Source organism: Marmota flaviventris, chromosome 1 (assembly GCF_047511675.1).
Source record: "Marmota flaviventris isolate mMarFla1 chromosome 1, mMarFla1.hap1, whole genome shotgun sequence".
NCBI classification, from domain to species: domain Eukaryota; kingdom Metazoa; phylum Chordata; class Mammalia; order Rodentia; family Sciuridae; genus Marmota; species Marmota flaviventris.
The window spans coordinates 176670075-176688126 of NC_092498.1; the positions used below are offsets into that span (position 1 = coordinate 176670075).

The 18052-nt window shown below is 36.0% G+C and overlaps 1 pseudogene; it reads right to left on the reverse strand.

The window, feature by feature from the left end:
* LOC139706690 (chromobox protein homolog 1 pseudogene) overlaps window positions 1-15047 on the reverse strand; it is a 68459-nt pseudogene extending 53412 nt beyond the window's left edge.
* Between the last annotated feature and the right edge of the window lie 3005 nt (window positions 15048-18052).

Below are 18052 nucleotides of genomic sequence, written 5' to 3' on the forward strand. Positions count from 1 at the left end.
TGTATACAGTTCAAGATTTTATTTCTATGTGTGTTTTTAGAGTAATAGTAATAAATAGAATTTTGGGAAATATTTTTAAAACAAACATGAGAATTTAGGTTTTATAACTAGTATGTTAAGCTATATATCTATATATATCTATATCTATCCGTCTATCTATATATGCATGTACTCACATACATAGTTATATATACATGTACTTATATATACCTAGACCAATATAGATATAGCAAAAATAAGTGTATATATAATATGTATGTGCATATAATACTTATAATTATTAGTTACCAGTATGCTTCCATCATTGTTAATACAGAAATATCCTAAATATCAAGATCTAATCAAAGTAAGATTTTTCTCCAAATTAAATGTCTATAATTTTAATACCAACCAGAGCTTTTTATAGAAAATCAAACAAATATTTCAGTTTTTCTATTTAAAAAATAATATTAGTATACAAATACATATTTACTAAAGTTTCTTTTAATATAATCTTCAAAAATATTCTCATATACTTCAAGCATTAGTGACTATACATGAAAATACCATCCCGATTTTCTCCCTCACTACATAAGAACAGCTTTGTGATCATTAATTATTTTCTAGTTCACTGAAACTTAATACCCGCTACACACCATTGCCTCATTGGCAAAAGATTGGGCTAAACTCTTCAGGTGGAAAGCTGGTGAGACTTTCCATTCTGGTGCCAGGGACTAGAGGACATATAAACTAAGATTACACCTTTTGAAGACTCTGGTTGATGAGGAAAGAACTGTTTCCTAGGATGTGCCAGTTGGAAGCCCCTTAGGGACAGACACCACATGACTTGAAGAGGAAAAGCATGGCCCACATAGAAATGGAAGATCAAAATTTTCAAATAAATCTGATCGCGTGTTTTACCTCTGTGGGTTTAAAGATCATAAATACCCAGCAAATTAGAAGTGTTTCAAGAAAACAAGACTGCCCTATCTTAACAAATGTCAGTACCTCACTGTTTCAGAGAGCATTGCCCTGGCACTGAAGTCTAAGACTCAAGAAATCTTCAGTCCTTTAAAGCCACCATGTTTTTTTCTGAATGCACAAAAAGCAGTTTTTGTCTAAAAGTAAGTGCCATATACCTGAATACAGAGTTATTTACAATCTAAGTTATAATAAGAGGTGACCAGAGGTTTCTCCTTTTGATTTCCATTTCTAGTGTTCATTTCTATTTTTGACTCTTGTCCTTTACGTTTTAGTAAGCCTTTGTAAGAACAAGAGCATAAAAGCTAAAATTGAAATTGCACTAGGAAAGTCACCCGGACCTTAAATCTTGACAGGGATATTGGTGTTTGGTGATATTAACTTTAGGCTTATCTGTCTGAATCCTCTTGCACATGTTTGCAGAAGTGCCCCATCTTTTTTGAGATTTTTCCCTTGGGAGAGTTAATCCTGCTTTTCTTACTCTCCTACTCCACCCTTCAGCATTCACAAATTCCACAAAAGGGGGAATACCCTTCTTCATGAAATGTGGCACTTTTGAAATACTTTTCCTATCCTAAGAATTGGCAGAAGGTTTATATTAGCATTGGAAGTGGCATTGACTGTGTCTCCTCTCAAGTTTAAATTTGATAATTTTCAGCCTTTTACATTATTTTAGAAATTTATTTTAGGCAAGGGCAGATTGTCATTCAAATCCTACCTGCTGTGCAAGCACTACAAAAGATTGAAGGGATGGGAATGCACTGAAGCAGCCCAAATTCATCCTTTGACCTCCAAGCTCAAGTGGCTGTCATGCACAAATTTGATTTTTGCCAGAAAGATCCATTTTTTTTAATCCCTCAAAGGGGAAAGCTAATGAGACTGAATGAGTTGAAGAATTATTTCTTAAGCAATTTTTCACAAGCAACTTATAATAAATTTGGGAGTTTTCTTTCCAATATATATTTTTCTTGGGCAATTTGGAAAGTGAAGACAGAGAATTTCTTGATTTAGAAAATAGAAAAGATGTTAGGGGAAAAATACAAATGAGAGAACCCAGCAAAAGGGCCACATGGTACAGTAGAAAACATCTTAAACTTGGAATTTGAAGATATATGCTAAAATATTTAAATGCCATTTATACTTCTTAAGAGCCGTGTATCATCTTTTTCTTTTTTTTCCCTCCTTTTACCCTAACTGAATGTAATCATCTATAATGATGTTGGGTTGTCCCATCCAATCTCTTTCCCTCCACTTAGAAGTTTTCCTGAAAAAGGAAGTGAGTTACTCATTCACAAAGGATTGAGCACAGTTGATGACTGAGAAAGGCATTTGTCTAATTCTAATGGATTTTGAGATAATCAGGGATATCATCCATGCATAAGATCTAGAAAAGTAGCCATACAATGTTTGCTTAAATACTGTAAAGAAGAAATTTTCAAGATAACAATTTAAGGATGAAGAGAAAAGTTTGGGCTAAATGAATGGGAGAGGATTTCACAGAGCAACAGTACTTAATCTGTGCCCTGAGTTCTTGGTAGAGTTTTCTAAGGTTAATGAAGAGACCGTTGCAATATGATGGAATTATATTGACATGAGGCAAAAATTGGAAATTTTATTTCCAAGTTGGAAATAAAATTTAAAACACATTGACTTTCAGTTTATCCTCTATTATGTAAAGTGATAATAAGGAGGTAATTATTTATTATCATGGGATAATTGTGAGTATTCAACAAGATAATATATAGGAAAGAGAACAGGGATCTGGCCCACACCAGTTGCTCCCTTAATGATTGAGTTCTAGAAGAGGCAAGGCAAAGGGAAGGCATGGCAGTGATAACATGTTCTGTTCAGAGATGAGTGCAGAGACCAGGCTGTCTAAGAATAATCCATCGCTTTAGATAGTGAACTGCAGTGAGAAGGCATTTCTCTTTGTGGTTCATAAAGTCACTCTGACCTACCTATGCTAATTCATCCATCTTAATGAAATCTAGGCTTTAAGATTTTCCACCTAAATTTGAATTCTTGATTTCTTTTTGTTGTTGTTGTTGTTGAATTTACTTAAATTCACTTCTTATTGATGCCCACACAAACCCAAAACAACAGGTCAATACAACATAAAAATCAATAAGGACAAAGGGCAAAAATACAAATGAGAGGTGGCTGTAGGTTACTGAATGACTAATATGAGTGAATTCAGTAGAAGAACCTGATGCACTAAAAGTGTACATGGATGCATGTAATATAGTAAATATACATTTGGTCTTCCTCCCTATTTTCTTGCATCCAATTACTAAAATTCTTGTAATCTTCACAATAACAGTTTTTTTCCTGTATGCAAATAAGTTGAATGAAGGCTAGTAGTTTCAGGATGGAGTTGGTCAAGAAGAGATTAAGGCATGATTAGAAGGTTAGGACTTTCAGTCCCATGCTCTAACCTCATGGAGAGGAGAGCAGCTGAAGGTTAAGCTGATGAACACTGGCTCATGACTTAATCAATTATTCCCATGTAATAAAACCTCCATAAAAAACATAAAGGAAGCATTCAGAGAACTTTCAGAGAACTGAACACATAGAGACTCCTGGAAGTTTATACATGCAGAAAGGGCAAGTTCCATACCTCTTTCCCATACTTCAGCCTATGCATCTCTTCATCTATACCTTCTCCAATATGCCTCTGAACTAATAAATGTGTTTTCCTGAGTTCTGTGTGCCATTCTGACAAATGAAGTATGCCCATGGATGGGGTTGTGGCAATTCCAGTTAGTACATAGTGGTAGAAACACTGGTAAGATAACCTAGGTCTTGCAATTGGCATCTGGCACATGGAGCAGGCTGTCTTGGAGACTGAGCTTTTATGCTCTGAAATCCCAAACTATGTACATATAGATAATATAAAAAATGACTTGCATAAGAGGATACAGCTGGTGTCCACCGTAGAACTGATTGTTGCTTACTGGTGGGTAGAAATCCCCACATCTTTTGAGACTGTATAAGTCTACCAAGTTGATTGTTGTGGTATGAGAGCATAGGAAAAGAGTTCATATTTCCCACCAAATGCACTTTGAACTCAGATACATTCTGAAATCACACATCAATTAGCTCTTACTAAGTTTATGTCACAGTTAAAAATAATAATTGCCCCCAAATATCTGGGTTTACAGCAGTATTTCTCACTCTCATGTATCTATTGAAAGTTGATTTCAGTTGGCGTAACTTGTGCTTTGACCAGGCCCCAGGTTGCACAAGTGGTCTTGTGGCAGAGGCAAAAGGGTTATGGTCACAATTGTAACCACTCTCAAAGTAGGGTCACCAGGGGTGTTTGGCACTTCTGTTTATTTTACAATGGTCAAGGAAAGTCAAGTGCAGCAGGTATGTGCACTCTACCAAACAAGGCACTTCAAGATGCATATCAACCGAGAGTGAAGTACCATCCTCTGACAAATGAGGAAATGACAACCAGAAACAAAGGTACATCTCTGTTATAACCATAAGTACCTGAATTAAAGTTTTCTAAGAATTAACATATGATTACTTTGTCCCCAACCTTTAAGGGAAAATGTAGCTCAGAGCTAGCATGTCACTTTTGCTTCTCTAAATCCGTCTCTATTTCACCGACGTACAAAATTGCACTTATCTATTTCACTTGCCTGTTCTTCTGTGGGCCACTTCAGAGGCACTGTCTATTCCTAACATATCTAAGTCAGACAAAGTGGCAAGTCTGTAGTTATTCTCTGAGATCTCCCTCTTGGGTTTGCATATTATTGTGCAGAGAGGTTAGTGGGTTTCACAGAATCTAGATTTATTGATAAGATTCTGGGTGCTCCTAATATATGTTAAAAGGCATTGTGCCATGCAAAGTAGTGACCTTGCATTTAAAGAATTGCCTCAAGTAAGATGCAGAGTGTGTAATGGATAAATCAGTCACTGTCAAGGGTCTTTGGAAAGTATGGCTATCATTACCTCTGGAGCAATGAGTGAGCTGGGTTTCAAGCAGTCCCCATCTGTAGCTAATATTATAAAGCCAGTGTCTGAGGCATCTTTGTTCTTATTGTGGCAATATATCTCAGACTTTTCTTTATCTTAGGTAATCCAGTACCCCAGAAAGATGATGCTGGAACTCTGAAAGAAAAAATAAAAAGCTGATAAGATAACAGCTTACAGTGACATTTATATAATTGCCCCAGTCAGAACTCATTTCCAGCTGCCTATGTGGGAGCATGCTTCAGTGTGTAGCTAGGAAACAGGGAAGGCAAATAGCTGCTTCTCTTTGGTGCCAACCTTATGAACTATTCACGTTTAAAGGAAAGAATTCCACTCAGGAATCCTGTACTTGCTGTCACACAGATTTACCTCCTAAGCTCCAATTATTTTTGAAAGATAATTAAAAAAGACTTGTCATGACAGATCTACTCGTCCCTACTTGGAACCAAAAGAAAGTTCCTTAGCAATCAGTAAAATTCCCCACGCACCCCCCCCCCCATTTGTATACTTTTGATATCCCCTAACATTTTATTTTAACTGAAGTATTAACCTAAAAATTCCGCTGGGTTGACAGTAGCATGTGAACTGACATATCTCTGTCTGCAGCCAGCAGAAAATTTTTTTTACTTTGTAGGGCTCACCTAGAAGCTTTTGCCTTGGATTCCTACTTGAAGATTTGAGGCAGTCTTTTCCTGTCTCTTTGTGTAATCAATGGTCTCTGTTTCCTCACTGCAGGGATATCAACACTTTACAGGGATCAAAATGATACCTCCCTGCTCTACCAGTAAGCTACCATGACCCATCCCTGAATGCTGTGAGTGAGACTCAGTAAAGAGAAAAATTCAAATGACAGATATATTTCTGGTAGTCTACTCAGTCGCTCTGATTTTATTCTATATAAAGAGCAACTTTATTCACAAATTGTATTTGTCTTTCCCATCAATATCCTTTCTTTCCATGATCCTTGGAAGAATCTTAGTCTATTTACCTCTAACTCTTCCATGCCTAGAACTCTTGGGGAGGTGTTGTCTCACCTATTCTGTACTGAGATACAAACCTTAACCCAAGCCATTTTTCAGTTGTCCAGTGGCCTGGTTGAGTTGATTGAGAAAGGTTTATACTATCTCCATTTAAAAGGATGGAATCTTGATGAAAAACAAAATTTCTTTGCTTCCATTCACATGGTTCCCACTCTTTGAGACTAATAGTCACTGAAATGGTGAATTAGAGTACAGTGACTTAGACAAATTTATCTTTAAGGATCTGCACTTTAGCCCCCAGGAGGGCAGAGAAAGATGATGGAATAGTGCTCTTCCACCAATAGTGCTGTCCCCAAAAGAAAACACCAATTTGAACAACTATCTACATGCAAAAAAACTTCACAATGGCTAAGGAAGCCAGAAATTGTTCTCCAGGAAGCTGTGGTGAGGACTTAGCACTTCAAACCCTGGATATCAGAAGAGCTGATTCTAAACCCAGTTCCTCCACCTTTGAGCTATGTGACGCTGACAGGTCTCCTTCCTGATCTCTAAGAGTCTTTTTTCCTCATTTGAAAAAAAAAAAATATATATATATATATATATATGTATGTGTATATATATATATATATATATATATATATATATATATATATATATATATATATAATCTCTGCCCAAAAAAAAAAAAAAGAATCTGCACTTTGGAAAAATGTAATTTGTTTAGAGGTCATCTGAGTCAAAGAGTGCATACAAATAACTTGACAACCACATGATTCATTTTACACTGTGAGGTGAGATCTCAGGACAGGGACTTAGTATTAGTCATTGTTGTATTTTCAATCTTTAGAATACTGGCTGGCTCACAGTGATTTTTCAATAAGTATTGGTGATTTGAATAATGAGAAAAGCAAAAATAATGCATTATTATACATGATCATAATACGATCCATATGTATCATTTATCATTGACTAAGTTAAGATGCTGTGAAAACAGTATAAGAGGGCTGTAATACATTTTTTTTCTTATTGCATTGGAAAATCCACAACCATTCAACAAGATGAAGACTATTATGATTGTTTGCCATTGATAAAAACAAAAACAAAAACAAAAACAAAAAAATTAGGTCTACAAGATTTTAGCTTGCTTGCATGATATTTTGCACAGGTACAAAATTTGCTGTTTGTGCTTTGTTTAACAAAGATATCTAGTTGGCAGGCAAAAGTAGAGATAAAATAATGAAGAAAGTGAAGGAATGAGAAAAAAAAGAATGACCAAGATAGGAAGTGGCAGAGCCTGCATTGCTGAATGAGTACCTTCTAGTTCCAAAAGGTACTCTTTTCTCTTATTACTACTAAAAATATGCATGGATTCCTTTAATATGTTCAGATTATTTTATTTGCAAAGTTACTGGGTACTGGGATTATAATTTTATGTGTAATAGAAACTCCACCTTCAAGAATCTTATAATCTAATGGGAATGCCCATAAATCAATATATTAAATTTAGTTTTGAATAAAAAATGGGCACTTATAGATCAGAAAACATGTATTTTTTGTTTGTGTTTTTTTTTTTTTTTTTTTTTTTTAACCAGGGATTTAACCCAGGGGCACTTAACCACTAAACCATATCCCCAACCCTTTTTATTTTTTCATTTAGAGACAGAGTTTTGCTCAGTTGCTGAGGTTTGCTTTGAACTTCTGATTTTCCTGCCTCACCTCCAGAGGCTCTAGGATGACAGACATGCACCACTGCACCCAGAAATGTGATCATTTTATGACCAAAATTTAAGTCAATGCTCAGAAAAGATGTGAAATTGGAAATAACTTTTGGCTGTCTTGATTTTCCTGTGACTTCTCCCATCTTTTTAAAAGCAAGTTCACCTTCATCCATTTCCTTCTGCCTATTTCAAAATTCCCCTATTCAAAAATTTAGTATCAGTTGTTAACACACAATATGAATTTTACTCATTGAGCTACATCTTTGAGATTTGTCAGCATTTAATCCCAGTGTCTATTTGTGGAACTCATGCCCCCCAGCAAGCAGGCAGGTGGCATTTCTGTGCAGTGAGCATATATCCATGAAGATATTATTCTATTCCGATATTCTCTGCTTACATAGAAACCTGAACTTAGTTGAGATAATACCATACAAAATAGAGGATTGTGATTCAGCAGTCCTGACTCGATGTTTCCTTGTTACCATTCTACTAGTCTTGCCTTATATCAAACTACTGTTCCTGAAACATACTATATAGGAAACACCACAAGTATTCTTAGAAATAACCACATATGGATATAAGTTTTCATTAAGTGTTATGTATGTCTGAAGCATATATCATAACATTAATGTTTTAATATAGAAATATTTAAGGATTTTAATGGCTATAAAATATGTAATAACACAAATTCCTCTTAACTTCTTTAAGTAGCCCTCAACTTATCTTCCTTTAGTATTTCACAATTTTGTTATCATAAAAAGGTCAAAATTAATGTCTTTAAGTAATAAGTCTGTGCATGTGTGCCTGATTATTTCCCTAAAACAAATTCCTAGAAGTAAATAAATTCTTTATGCAAAACCTCTGGAAATGTAAAATGATTTCAAAATTAACATTAAAAAATATGTCAAATTACATGTGTACATATAGATAAGAGTGTTACATACACTCTTAGCTGTTTTCTTACACCCTTTTTAAAAATATTTTTTCCCATCAATGCACTTCATGTCCTACAAGACTGCTTCCAGAAGAAAGAAATGAATAATACAACATTCTGGCTCACAGGAAACATTCAGAAATATTTGAGAGAGATAAATGAGTATATGGGTGGATGACTGACTTTTCTTCACAAGCCATGGGCAGAACGTCATGCTCTCGCTGTGTTTCTTCTTTCTGTCTACAACTGCTACATCCACGCATGGCTCTTTTTTGTTGTTTGTTTTTTTCACATGAACCATGCACAAGTCCAATAACTTGATGGCTGTTACCTCCCTTCTTTCAACCAAACTTCTCCTGTCTCCACAAATGGAATATTAGTGATACAAAATTATTGCTGCTGAAGTTCCCCCGTTGAAACTTGTTGACCCCTCTGTTGGGACAAAATCTGATGTCATTATATTAGACATTCTCTGTGCTGTGTAGAGCTTCTGTCTAAAAATTTCATATGTTCATTTTCTATTAAAGAGGATTTAAAACAGAACCTCTGACGTATTCTTTAAGGAAAAATATGTATTATCACAAGCTTTATGGTACTTTCAAAAGCTCTTTGGGATTCCACCATGTGAGTTGACTACAAGATACTCAGAATTCTTTTTGACAGTGTCAGGTGAGTAACCTACGTAGTAGTTTTGGAAGCCAAAGGACTAGCCTCATGATTTCAAAATCTATCTCAATGGCTCTTGAATTGAGCCCTTGAATTCTCTCAGAAATATTTCATTTTTCCTCCTTGTTCCTCTCTGAATCTATGCTGTTGAGCTTTTAGTCACTGTACAACTGTCTTTGTTTACTTCTTTTGCCTTTTGTTATTTAAGTCTAGTTACATGTTGTTGGAAGATGGTACAAGAAAGAGATTCCTTATCCTGGAAATGAGCAGACCACAAACATGTTTTCCTTCCCCGTCTTGCCTTTCTAATTCAGAGCCAGGCACTCAGATGTTTTACTAAGACAGATAAAACTCACTGACTTGTATTGAATTCTTCTTATGGAAGAAAATGTTCTGGCCACCTCAAAGCAACTACCTTCATTTCCAGTGAGTATCAGGCAACAGGAGAAATCCATGCACAAATCTAACAATGAAATGAATTAGAATGCAAACATATCAAGAAATAGAAAGGACCTTCACAGAGATGTGCTCTAATACATTGATTTTATTTTTCCCAAACTATACTACATTTTTGAAAATGTGCACATTTATTTTTGTTCTTCCAGAATAAAAAAAGAAACAAACAAAAGACCTTCCTTCTCTCAGTGAGGTTAATGACCCCAAAGTGATACAGTATAAGAAACCTGAATAAGACACTTGACAGTTTAGTCTTTTTCTTGCTGATATATTACTTCCTTCTCATTTTAAGGACAGATCATGAGTAAGGAGAAGTCCTGAGTTCCACTTACAAGTGTTCTGCAATTCACTGGATATGACCTTGGAAAAGTCACTTATGCACTTTCAAGTTTGGTTTTTCAGTAGTGACATTAATACCCTTAGCAAACTTTAAGGTTTATTTTGATTTTAATGTAGTTTAATTTGATATGATGCCATATTTAGTATGTCTATTTTTGTTCCTGCCAAGAATTCATCCATTCTTCTGATCACCATTTCTGACTTTCCTGTGAAGAACCACCCCTCTCTTTATTCTTATCATGTTTATTGGGTGGTTCCCAAGGAGATATTTAACTGTCTGAACAGCATATTCTCTTGTTCACATTGATTGCTCAATGATAGATGCAAGATGGAATGAGAGTAAATGAGAAGAAATGAGGTGGTGGCCGGGAATTTTAGACAAGGATTTCTCCTTCGCTCCATGGGACATGAGGATGAGAGTTTGTGAAATAAACATCATTATTTGGACTGGGGTTGAGTGAGGATAGAGTTCTGGGAACAATACATGAAGCAACAAAATTAACCCAATGAAGTAGAAGAGAGACTTAAGAGAGACAAAACAAATCCTGATGTTCTTCATTTGAGTTCCTATATCTAGCCATGCTTAAAGATAGAATACTAGGAATATAGCAGTTATGTAAACCAACAGCTGCTTTTATTTGTGCTGAAGTCAGCTCTTCAGTTAGGATGGTTTTGAAACAAGAGAAAAATATATTACTATAAATGGTTTAAATAACATGGATCACAAATACAAAAGTAGGAAGAGCTTTAGGACATTTAGGCTGTCAATAACAATAATAATCAAGACTCACTTTCTTTTGATTTCTCCTATCTGATTTCCATAACAACAATTTCATATAAAGCTAATAGTTAAATAAGGTAATATGCAATCTGATTTATATACTTCCCTGTCCAAAGCAAGAGTGATCCTTCTTTTTAGTAAATATGTCTGAAAAAAAGTCTTTCCCTATAAAATGTTATCTTTATGTTCTATTGGCCAAATTTGTTGAAAAGTTCATTCTTACCCAATCCCTATGGTCAGAAGAAAATCATGGCTGATGGATTTAGAGGCAGATTTCCTAAAGCCATAAGTATGATCATAAGGCAGAAACCTGTCTAGACTCACCCACCCAGAGAGTGGAGTGGGTCAACCTCATCCACTTTACATAGGGAATATATAATAGGAAAGGGGTAATTGTGCTGTTGGGTGATATCATAATGGCCACCACAGCCAGCTGGTGTGTGTGTGTGGGGGGGGGGGGTTCCTGTCATGAGCACCTAACACTGCCATAACAGAGTATCTCATTGATTTGCACCTTAGTTTCCATAACACCTAGTTGTAGATCAGACGTAAAGGAGGGACAGAAATTTACAGTTTCTCTTTTATCTTATTCTTCAGTCCTTCTTTACAAAAAGCAAAACAAAACAAAATTTAGGAAGCCCAGATAGCTAGATGAGATGAAGAGGAGAGAATAATTTGCAGAAAGAATCTTTCTAGAAAGTGAACTGGAAACCAAAGTAGGTCAGAAGAAGTTCCTCAGACCCAGAAGTTGAGATCACTCCCTTGGAACTATTTTCTATCCTATCCCTAATCCAACTAGGATATTCCAATAGGTCCTGAAACCTTCATCAGAGTTTTAAGAAGTTTAAAATTCTGCTAAGATTTGAAAGTAAAACCTTTAATACAGTTGCTATCTTTTGTCTTCATGCCTAAAATGTCTTCTTTGACATTCATCAGGGTGTTGGGTGACCATCAGAGGCCACATTGTGCCATTTAACCCTAGTATTCCTGCCTAAAACATGATAGAAAAAAATATTTTCAACCAGATAATGAGAATTGGAACTGGGGAACAAAAACATTCTCTTCCTCTGCTGCTAGACACTAAGGTTATAAAGTGGTATCATATACAGGTGCCGATGGGCTGAGGTCATGGCTGAACAAAAATTACTAACTGTAGGAAGGAGACTTATCTGTAGAGAAAAGAATGAGAAACACACATATGGAAAATCAAGAAAAAGGAGCTTGTTATCCTGAAAAGAAAAAAGAGAAATGCTGAGAAAGACCCTATTCATTGATTTTCTTTCTGTGAAATACAGTTGTACTGAGGTCCCTAAATTCTGAAAGTACCTCCACCCTTACCTTCTGCATGTTTCCTCAAAGTCTTAAGCAAAATTGGGTGGTATTTCTGTTTTATTTATTAATAATATTGTTTTAGGTAAACCTCCTGAAGGCAAATGCAAAAACATAGACATATAAGAGATTGATGTGTCCTTGTAACAGTACTTGGACAGTCCTGAGGGAGAAAATAACACTCGCAGAATCATAAGAACCTTAACTAGGAGAGAGTCTTAAAATCTTAGGAATGATAGTCTGAGAAAAAAAAAAGAGCCTAGTATTTACTTTGCCCATAACATTTCATATGACCTATTTAATCCTCATAACAACTGCATGACAAATACATTATGATCCTCATTTTTACAGATGAGAAAGTAAAACTCAAAGAGTCCTCATAACTTTCACAGAGAAAAGTGGTAAAGTAAAAATACCTTCTATAACATTGAGGGAAAAATACTCTATACTTTTATACATTTTTTTCTCCTATTGCCCTTCATGATAAAGATGAGAAATCTTCATATATCTGAGTCTCTTTCTCAAATCAAGCACACCTGTTTTTTTTATTATTTGCACAGAAAGTAAGTAGTATTCTAGGCAGAAGAAACAGCATGTGCCAGGGCCCGGGAATGTGGTACCTGGTATTTGAGAAAACTGCACATAGTTCATCTCTAGAAAAGAAGATTCCCAATGAATCCAGATAAAGCTGGACAAGTAGGGAAGGGGACAGTTTATAGAATCCCATTTAAGAGGTGTTTTTTGGTTTGGCCATGGGTGATACAGACTCAGAAAGAGAGAGTGCATAGAAACTTCCATCAAAGGTATGAATATGTTGTTTCTGTGCTACAAAAAACATAAAACCGTGTAAAACATAGTCATCCACAGATATGGAGAGAGAATACAAATAAATGTTGCCTTGGCTTTCTGAGACAAGAAGAGAAAGGTTAACGGTGGAATTCTATACACTGGATTCTATCTTTATACATATAGTCTTTGGGGTATAGAGCCACACACATGTGATAATGCTAGAATCTTCACAGGTAAATCCAGGCCCCTGGTGGAAGATTTCATATCATTCTAATAAATTTCTTAGTAAGTTTACAAAATGAGTTTACAGATAGAACAAGCACCCACTGATGAGGTCCTGTGAAAATATTTCCATCTGAGACCCAGGTAACCTGGGCATTCTGTTTTCATTCAGTGTGCAAGCAGATTCCTTGGGCGCTGTCTCTCTAGTCACTTGCAGGTTGTGTAGATGGATGACGTTAATTTCAGACGGGGAAATCTCGTAATGTTGTCCTGAACTCAGCAAACAAGTTCAGACATTTGTTCAAGTTGTTGCCCTCCAGGAAAATATGTGCTTGTTTATTCTGTCTGCCTTGTTCTCCTTTTGTGTTTTGTCCAGAGATTGTTTATATGAATTTTACCTGCATAAGAAAACATCCTGAATATTCCCACACTGAACTCTCTTATGTTTCCAACAGAAAATTCAGAGGTTTTCTTCATTAGATTAGAAAGCAGACTGTCATCAGACTAAAATACATCAGTGATATAAGGTATAATCAAGGTTGATGTATGCTTATGACAGCTGATCAGGGTGGCAAATTAGCTTTTTAGGAAGGTTTTATTCTAATAAATGTTTTAAATGTGTAACATCTTTAAACACCTCTTATCTTCTTTTTACTTCTGAGTACCCTGTGGTGTTTCCCTTGCCCTTATGGTTTACTCTCATGTAACTGAAGGGCAACTGACCTTGGCACTCTGTATATCTAATGAAAATTAAGCAGTATTTCTTAAGCAGCAATTATGCACAAAACTGTTCTAGGCATGGCAGATCGGGGTTGCTGTCCTTAAATAGCTTTTAATTTAGATGAGGAGACAATGTGTTTAAAAGTAAAAGGTTGATAACAATAAGAGGTAAAAGTTACTACTGGACAGTTGTTAGGTAGTTTGGTTTCTGCCCAGGATTTGTCTGACATCCAACAGGAAATGGCAGTGGAGAGCAATCAAAATTTATAACTAGCATTATATCCCCTAATCCCACTGTCACCAACACAGGAAATGACAGAGAGGAGATTCAGAAATGACTCCAAGGTATTGGGCTTGGGTGACAGAGTTAATGATTGCACTTTTCACAAAGAGAGGAAGTAAACAAAGGGAGCTATTCTTGAAAGAAAAAATGAATCTCAAGAAACAGCTTAGATGGAATTACTTTCCTGCTTTAAAAAAAAATGTCCATGGCTTCATGCTGCCTGCATGTTGAGTTCTGTAGAGCAAAATGATTTCCTTTTCCAGTCTTCATGCTTAGGGAGTAAGTGACACAAGATTTAATAAACTGCACTCTCTGCCCTTGAACTCAGTGTAAGTGAAGTCATGAGATTGGATGGATTCCTTGAGAATCAGAATGCTGCAGATCAAACAAAGGTGAATTATCAGGAAGCACATACTCCAGACTTCTGAAACAAAACCAATGGGGAAAGTCCCAGAAAAAAAGGAAACCGTGGTAAGACATAAGCAGGCCTCTTCAGTTCCTTGCAATCTGGCAACACACAAGCACATTAGACTTCTGGAGAAGGACTCAGGCCCTTTATCTGTGGTTTTCTAAGATCTTTAACTGGTGAGGTGCTAACATTTCCCTGGCATGACCAGGGACTTAGATTCCACAGTACAATGCAGCAGAACTTTGGATGCAAACCTAACCTGACATTTACACACTGATTGGCTGAGAGCACCAGTGCTCCCTCTCGTGGAGCACTCAGGAACCTGACACCAAGTCTCAAAAGGATGGCTTTAACGGTAGTGGAGTTCGGATCTGTTTCTCTGGTACCTGTTTGTGGGGGTGTCTTTTTCCCCTCTGCAGGCATCCTTGGTGCATGAGGCTCATGACCTGTGGTTACAGGGATTTGTCCTGGCAGAACCATTGCCCTTCAGGTCTCTTCCAAGTGACCCTGCTCGTCTCTTCCAGGACTGACTCCATAAAGCTTTCAGTGCAGCAGCTTCCACGAAGCATTACAGTAGCCCATAGGAGAGACTCAGTCTTAGGAAAATTAGCCCTAACCTTCAAATGTCAAAAGAAATCTGATGTAAGAAAGACTAAATGTAGGAGGAAGAAGAGGGCAAGTCACCCCAAGAGACAGAAAAAATTATCCAAAGAAGCACAAGGTGAATGATTTTGTCCAGGGCCACAGAAGCAAAGAGAGAAAAGAATTTCAATAAAGAAGGATATTTCAAGTTCAAATTGCTACTGGTCCTCCAGGAAGAAAGAGGCACAAACTAAAGATGAAAGCATAAAAAGGGAGAGAGAGATTAATGAGTATATTTCAGTGGAGGTGTGCAGCCAGAAACCAGATGAAAAGTAGAGAAATTAAGATGAGATAAGAAGAAAGGGGGCAATAGCTTGAGACAGGAAGACCTTGCAGCAAAGATGTTTCTTTTTTTCTAACGCAAATATATCCTAAGTACTTTTTAAAGGGACTTTTGAGGATGGAAAACATTAAGATGGTTAGAAAAGAGTGTTCCCTGCCAAATGGTTTCTAGTTCTCATGAGTTAACATATATTGAAATTAAAGAGTTTCAATGAAGATTTGCATCAGGCGATTGTTTTCACGTGACTAAGACAAATTTTGTGATTCTGTGCTCTAATTCATAGAAATATTTCTAACTAGCTTTTCTGTTCACCAAGCCAAGCTGAGGGAAAAAAAAAAAAAAGGTAGCTGACTACCTTTTGGGTCAGTCATTTTTTGATGACCTTTCACATTTTATCTCCAATCTACTCCTCTCCTCATATATCAAACAGCTTTAACTCTATAAAATGGCATAAGCACATCTTTCTTTTCTCCCCCAAGCTCTAGGCAAAACAAGTGTGAAACAATATCAGTGGTGGATAATTTGTGTGGGAAAACTCCTCTTTTCCTAGGGAATTATATTTCTAAATTCTATTAGTTACGAAGGCAAACAAAAACAAAAGTGAATTGAAAGATTTATTATTCTTGCTAGAGACTCAGCATTATACAAATGTAAGGTCTTACTATTTTTGAAGTGCAATATTCAGTTGATAAATGAGGAAACTAAGGTATAAGAAACTTCGAAGCATTTTCAACATCACAAGAAAGGTGAATACATGTACCTCTTCTAAACAACCAGATGCCTTTGACCATGTTTTTTTTCAGTTTTCTGAGCTTCTCTGTTGATATGCAACTGAAAATGGCTCATTCCTATGTTGCAAAACCATTTATCCCAGAATATGAGTTTTTTTTATCTTGATGGATTTTCCCATTTGAATATTTCTATTTTGAGATTTGACAATCTGTAAGGCATGCCAAGGCAATATCATAACAAGTAGCCATTCTGGGAAAGTGAATGACAATGTCAGTCTAAACAGTAGCCTGATATCCCTTAGAAATGACTTGCTTTTTCTTCACTTCACTTCTAACCCATCATCTAGAGATATATACACACCTCTCTACAAATAATACAATATACAAGATATTTACTAAATTTTATGATCTGGAACAAAAAGAGTTAAAGTTGCTTCCTGCTTTCTGATACGGATCCTTGGTTACACCATTAAAAAGGATCTCAGTGCAAACTGAGGCCATAGATCTTCATTAGTTGTATCTGCGACTCAGGCAGCATTAGCTAGAGCCAGTAATAATTACATTCAGAGAACAGGCATATGGTCTAATTTGCACTATTTTTTCCCCCTCAAGATTGAAAGATGCTGGGCTTTTAAAATACATGACTTTTCACCCTATGGTTGTCTGCCTTGCCAAATTGTAGGTCACAGACACTGAGCATGCTAAAGCTTGTCCTCATGAATACACTATAGGGAATCTTTCAGTAGCAGAGATGGAAACTGCAGAGGCCAGATGGGACTGTATTTGTTGTTGAACACGAGACTAGGAAGACCATCCACTTGTTCTGTGATCCTATAACTCTAAAGAGTGTTTTTTTTTTTTTTTTCTTACTAACATTAAAGTTTTAAAAATAAAGATGTGTTGTCCCAAAAAGTCTGTTTGAGGTATTTTTTAAAAGACAAATATTGATATTACAAGGAGAACCATGATCTCAAAGACTTCAAACATCTGCTCTTTTTCACTGACCACTGTGTACCACTGCTTCCAACTCAAAATCACCTTTGTAGTTGTACTACAGGTATGGCCCCTGCACACTTCCCACTTGGTTAATTTCAACAATTTACTCTGTGCTTTCCACCTTGATGTTGCAAAGTATGTTATGGTATATAACTGGATAAATTGACCCATGTATGTCACAACATACAATTCAGTTCCACCTCCTTCTTTTATCTTTTTTTCTACCTGAATATAAATTTCATGTGGGCAGATATTTTTAGTCTTACTCATGGTATTTCTTCATCTCCTGGAATGGCACCTTGTAAGTACCATCTCCTGGAGGCTAAATGAAAAATAGGATATGTATTTATATCCAATTTCTCTCAGTACACATATTTGAATATATAACTGAATATATAGAAATTGTATATAACAGATTTCAGAAAAAAATTCTTTAGAGTTGAGTGACAGACATTCTTTACAACTTTTCTTCCATCTTTTTTTTTTTTTTTCTGTGTGTTGTAATACAGACCTTATGGCTGGACCTAAAGCAGCCGCTGAGAACATGAGGTAGAACTCATTTGTAAAGATAGTAAATCAAGTAAGTTGAAGGGTATTAGATAATTGACTCCAAGAAGTCAACATACTATCTCATTATGAGACAAAAATCTATGTTTTATTCAAATTACTATTATGTTTTAGTTTCTTTTATCACTGAATTTGAATGCAAATGCCAGGTAATACATACCTTATATGAGGTGGCATTTCTTACCAAATTTCTTAGAATATTTTGATAGTCTGCCAACTGTCACATTGAATTTTATAGGGAAGATTGCAAAAGAGATTTATATAGC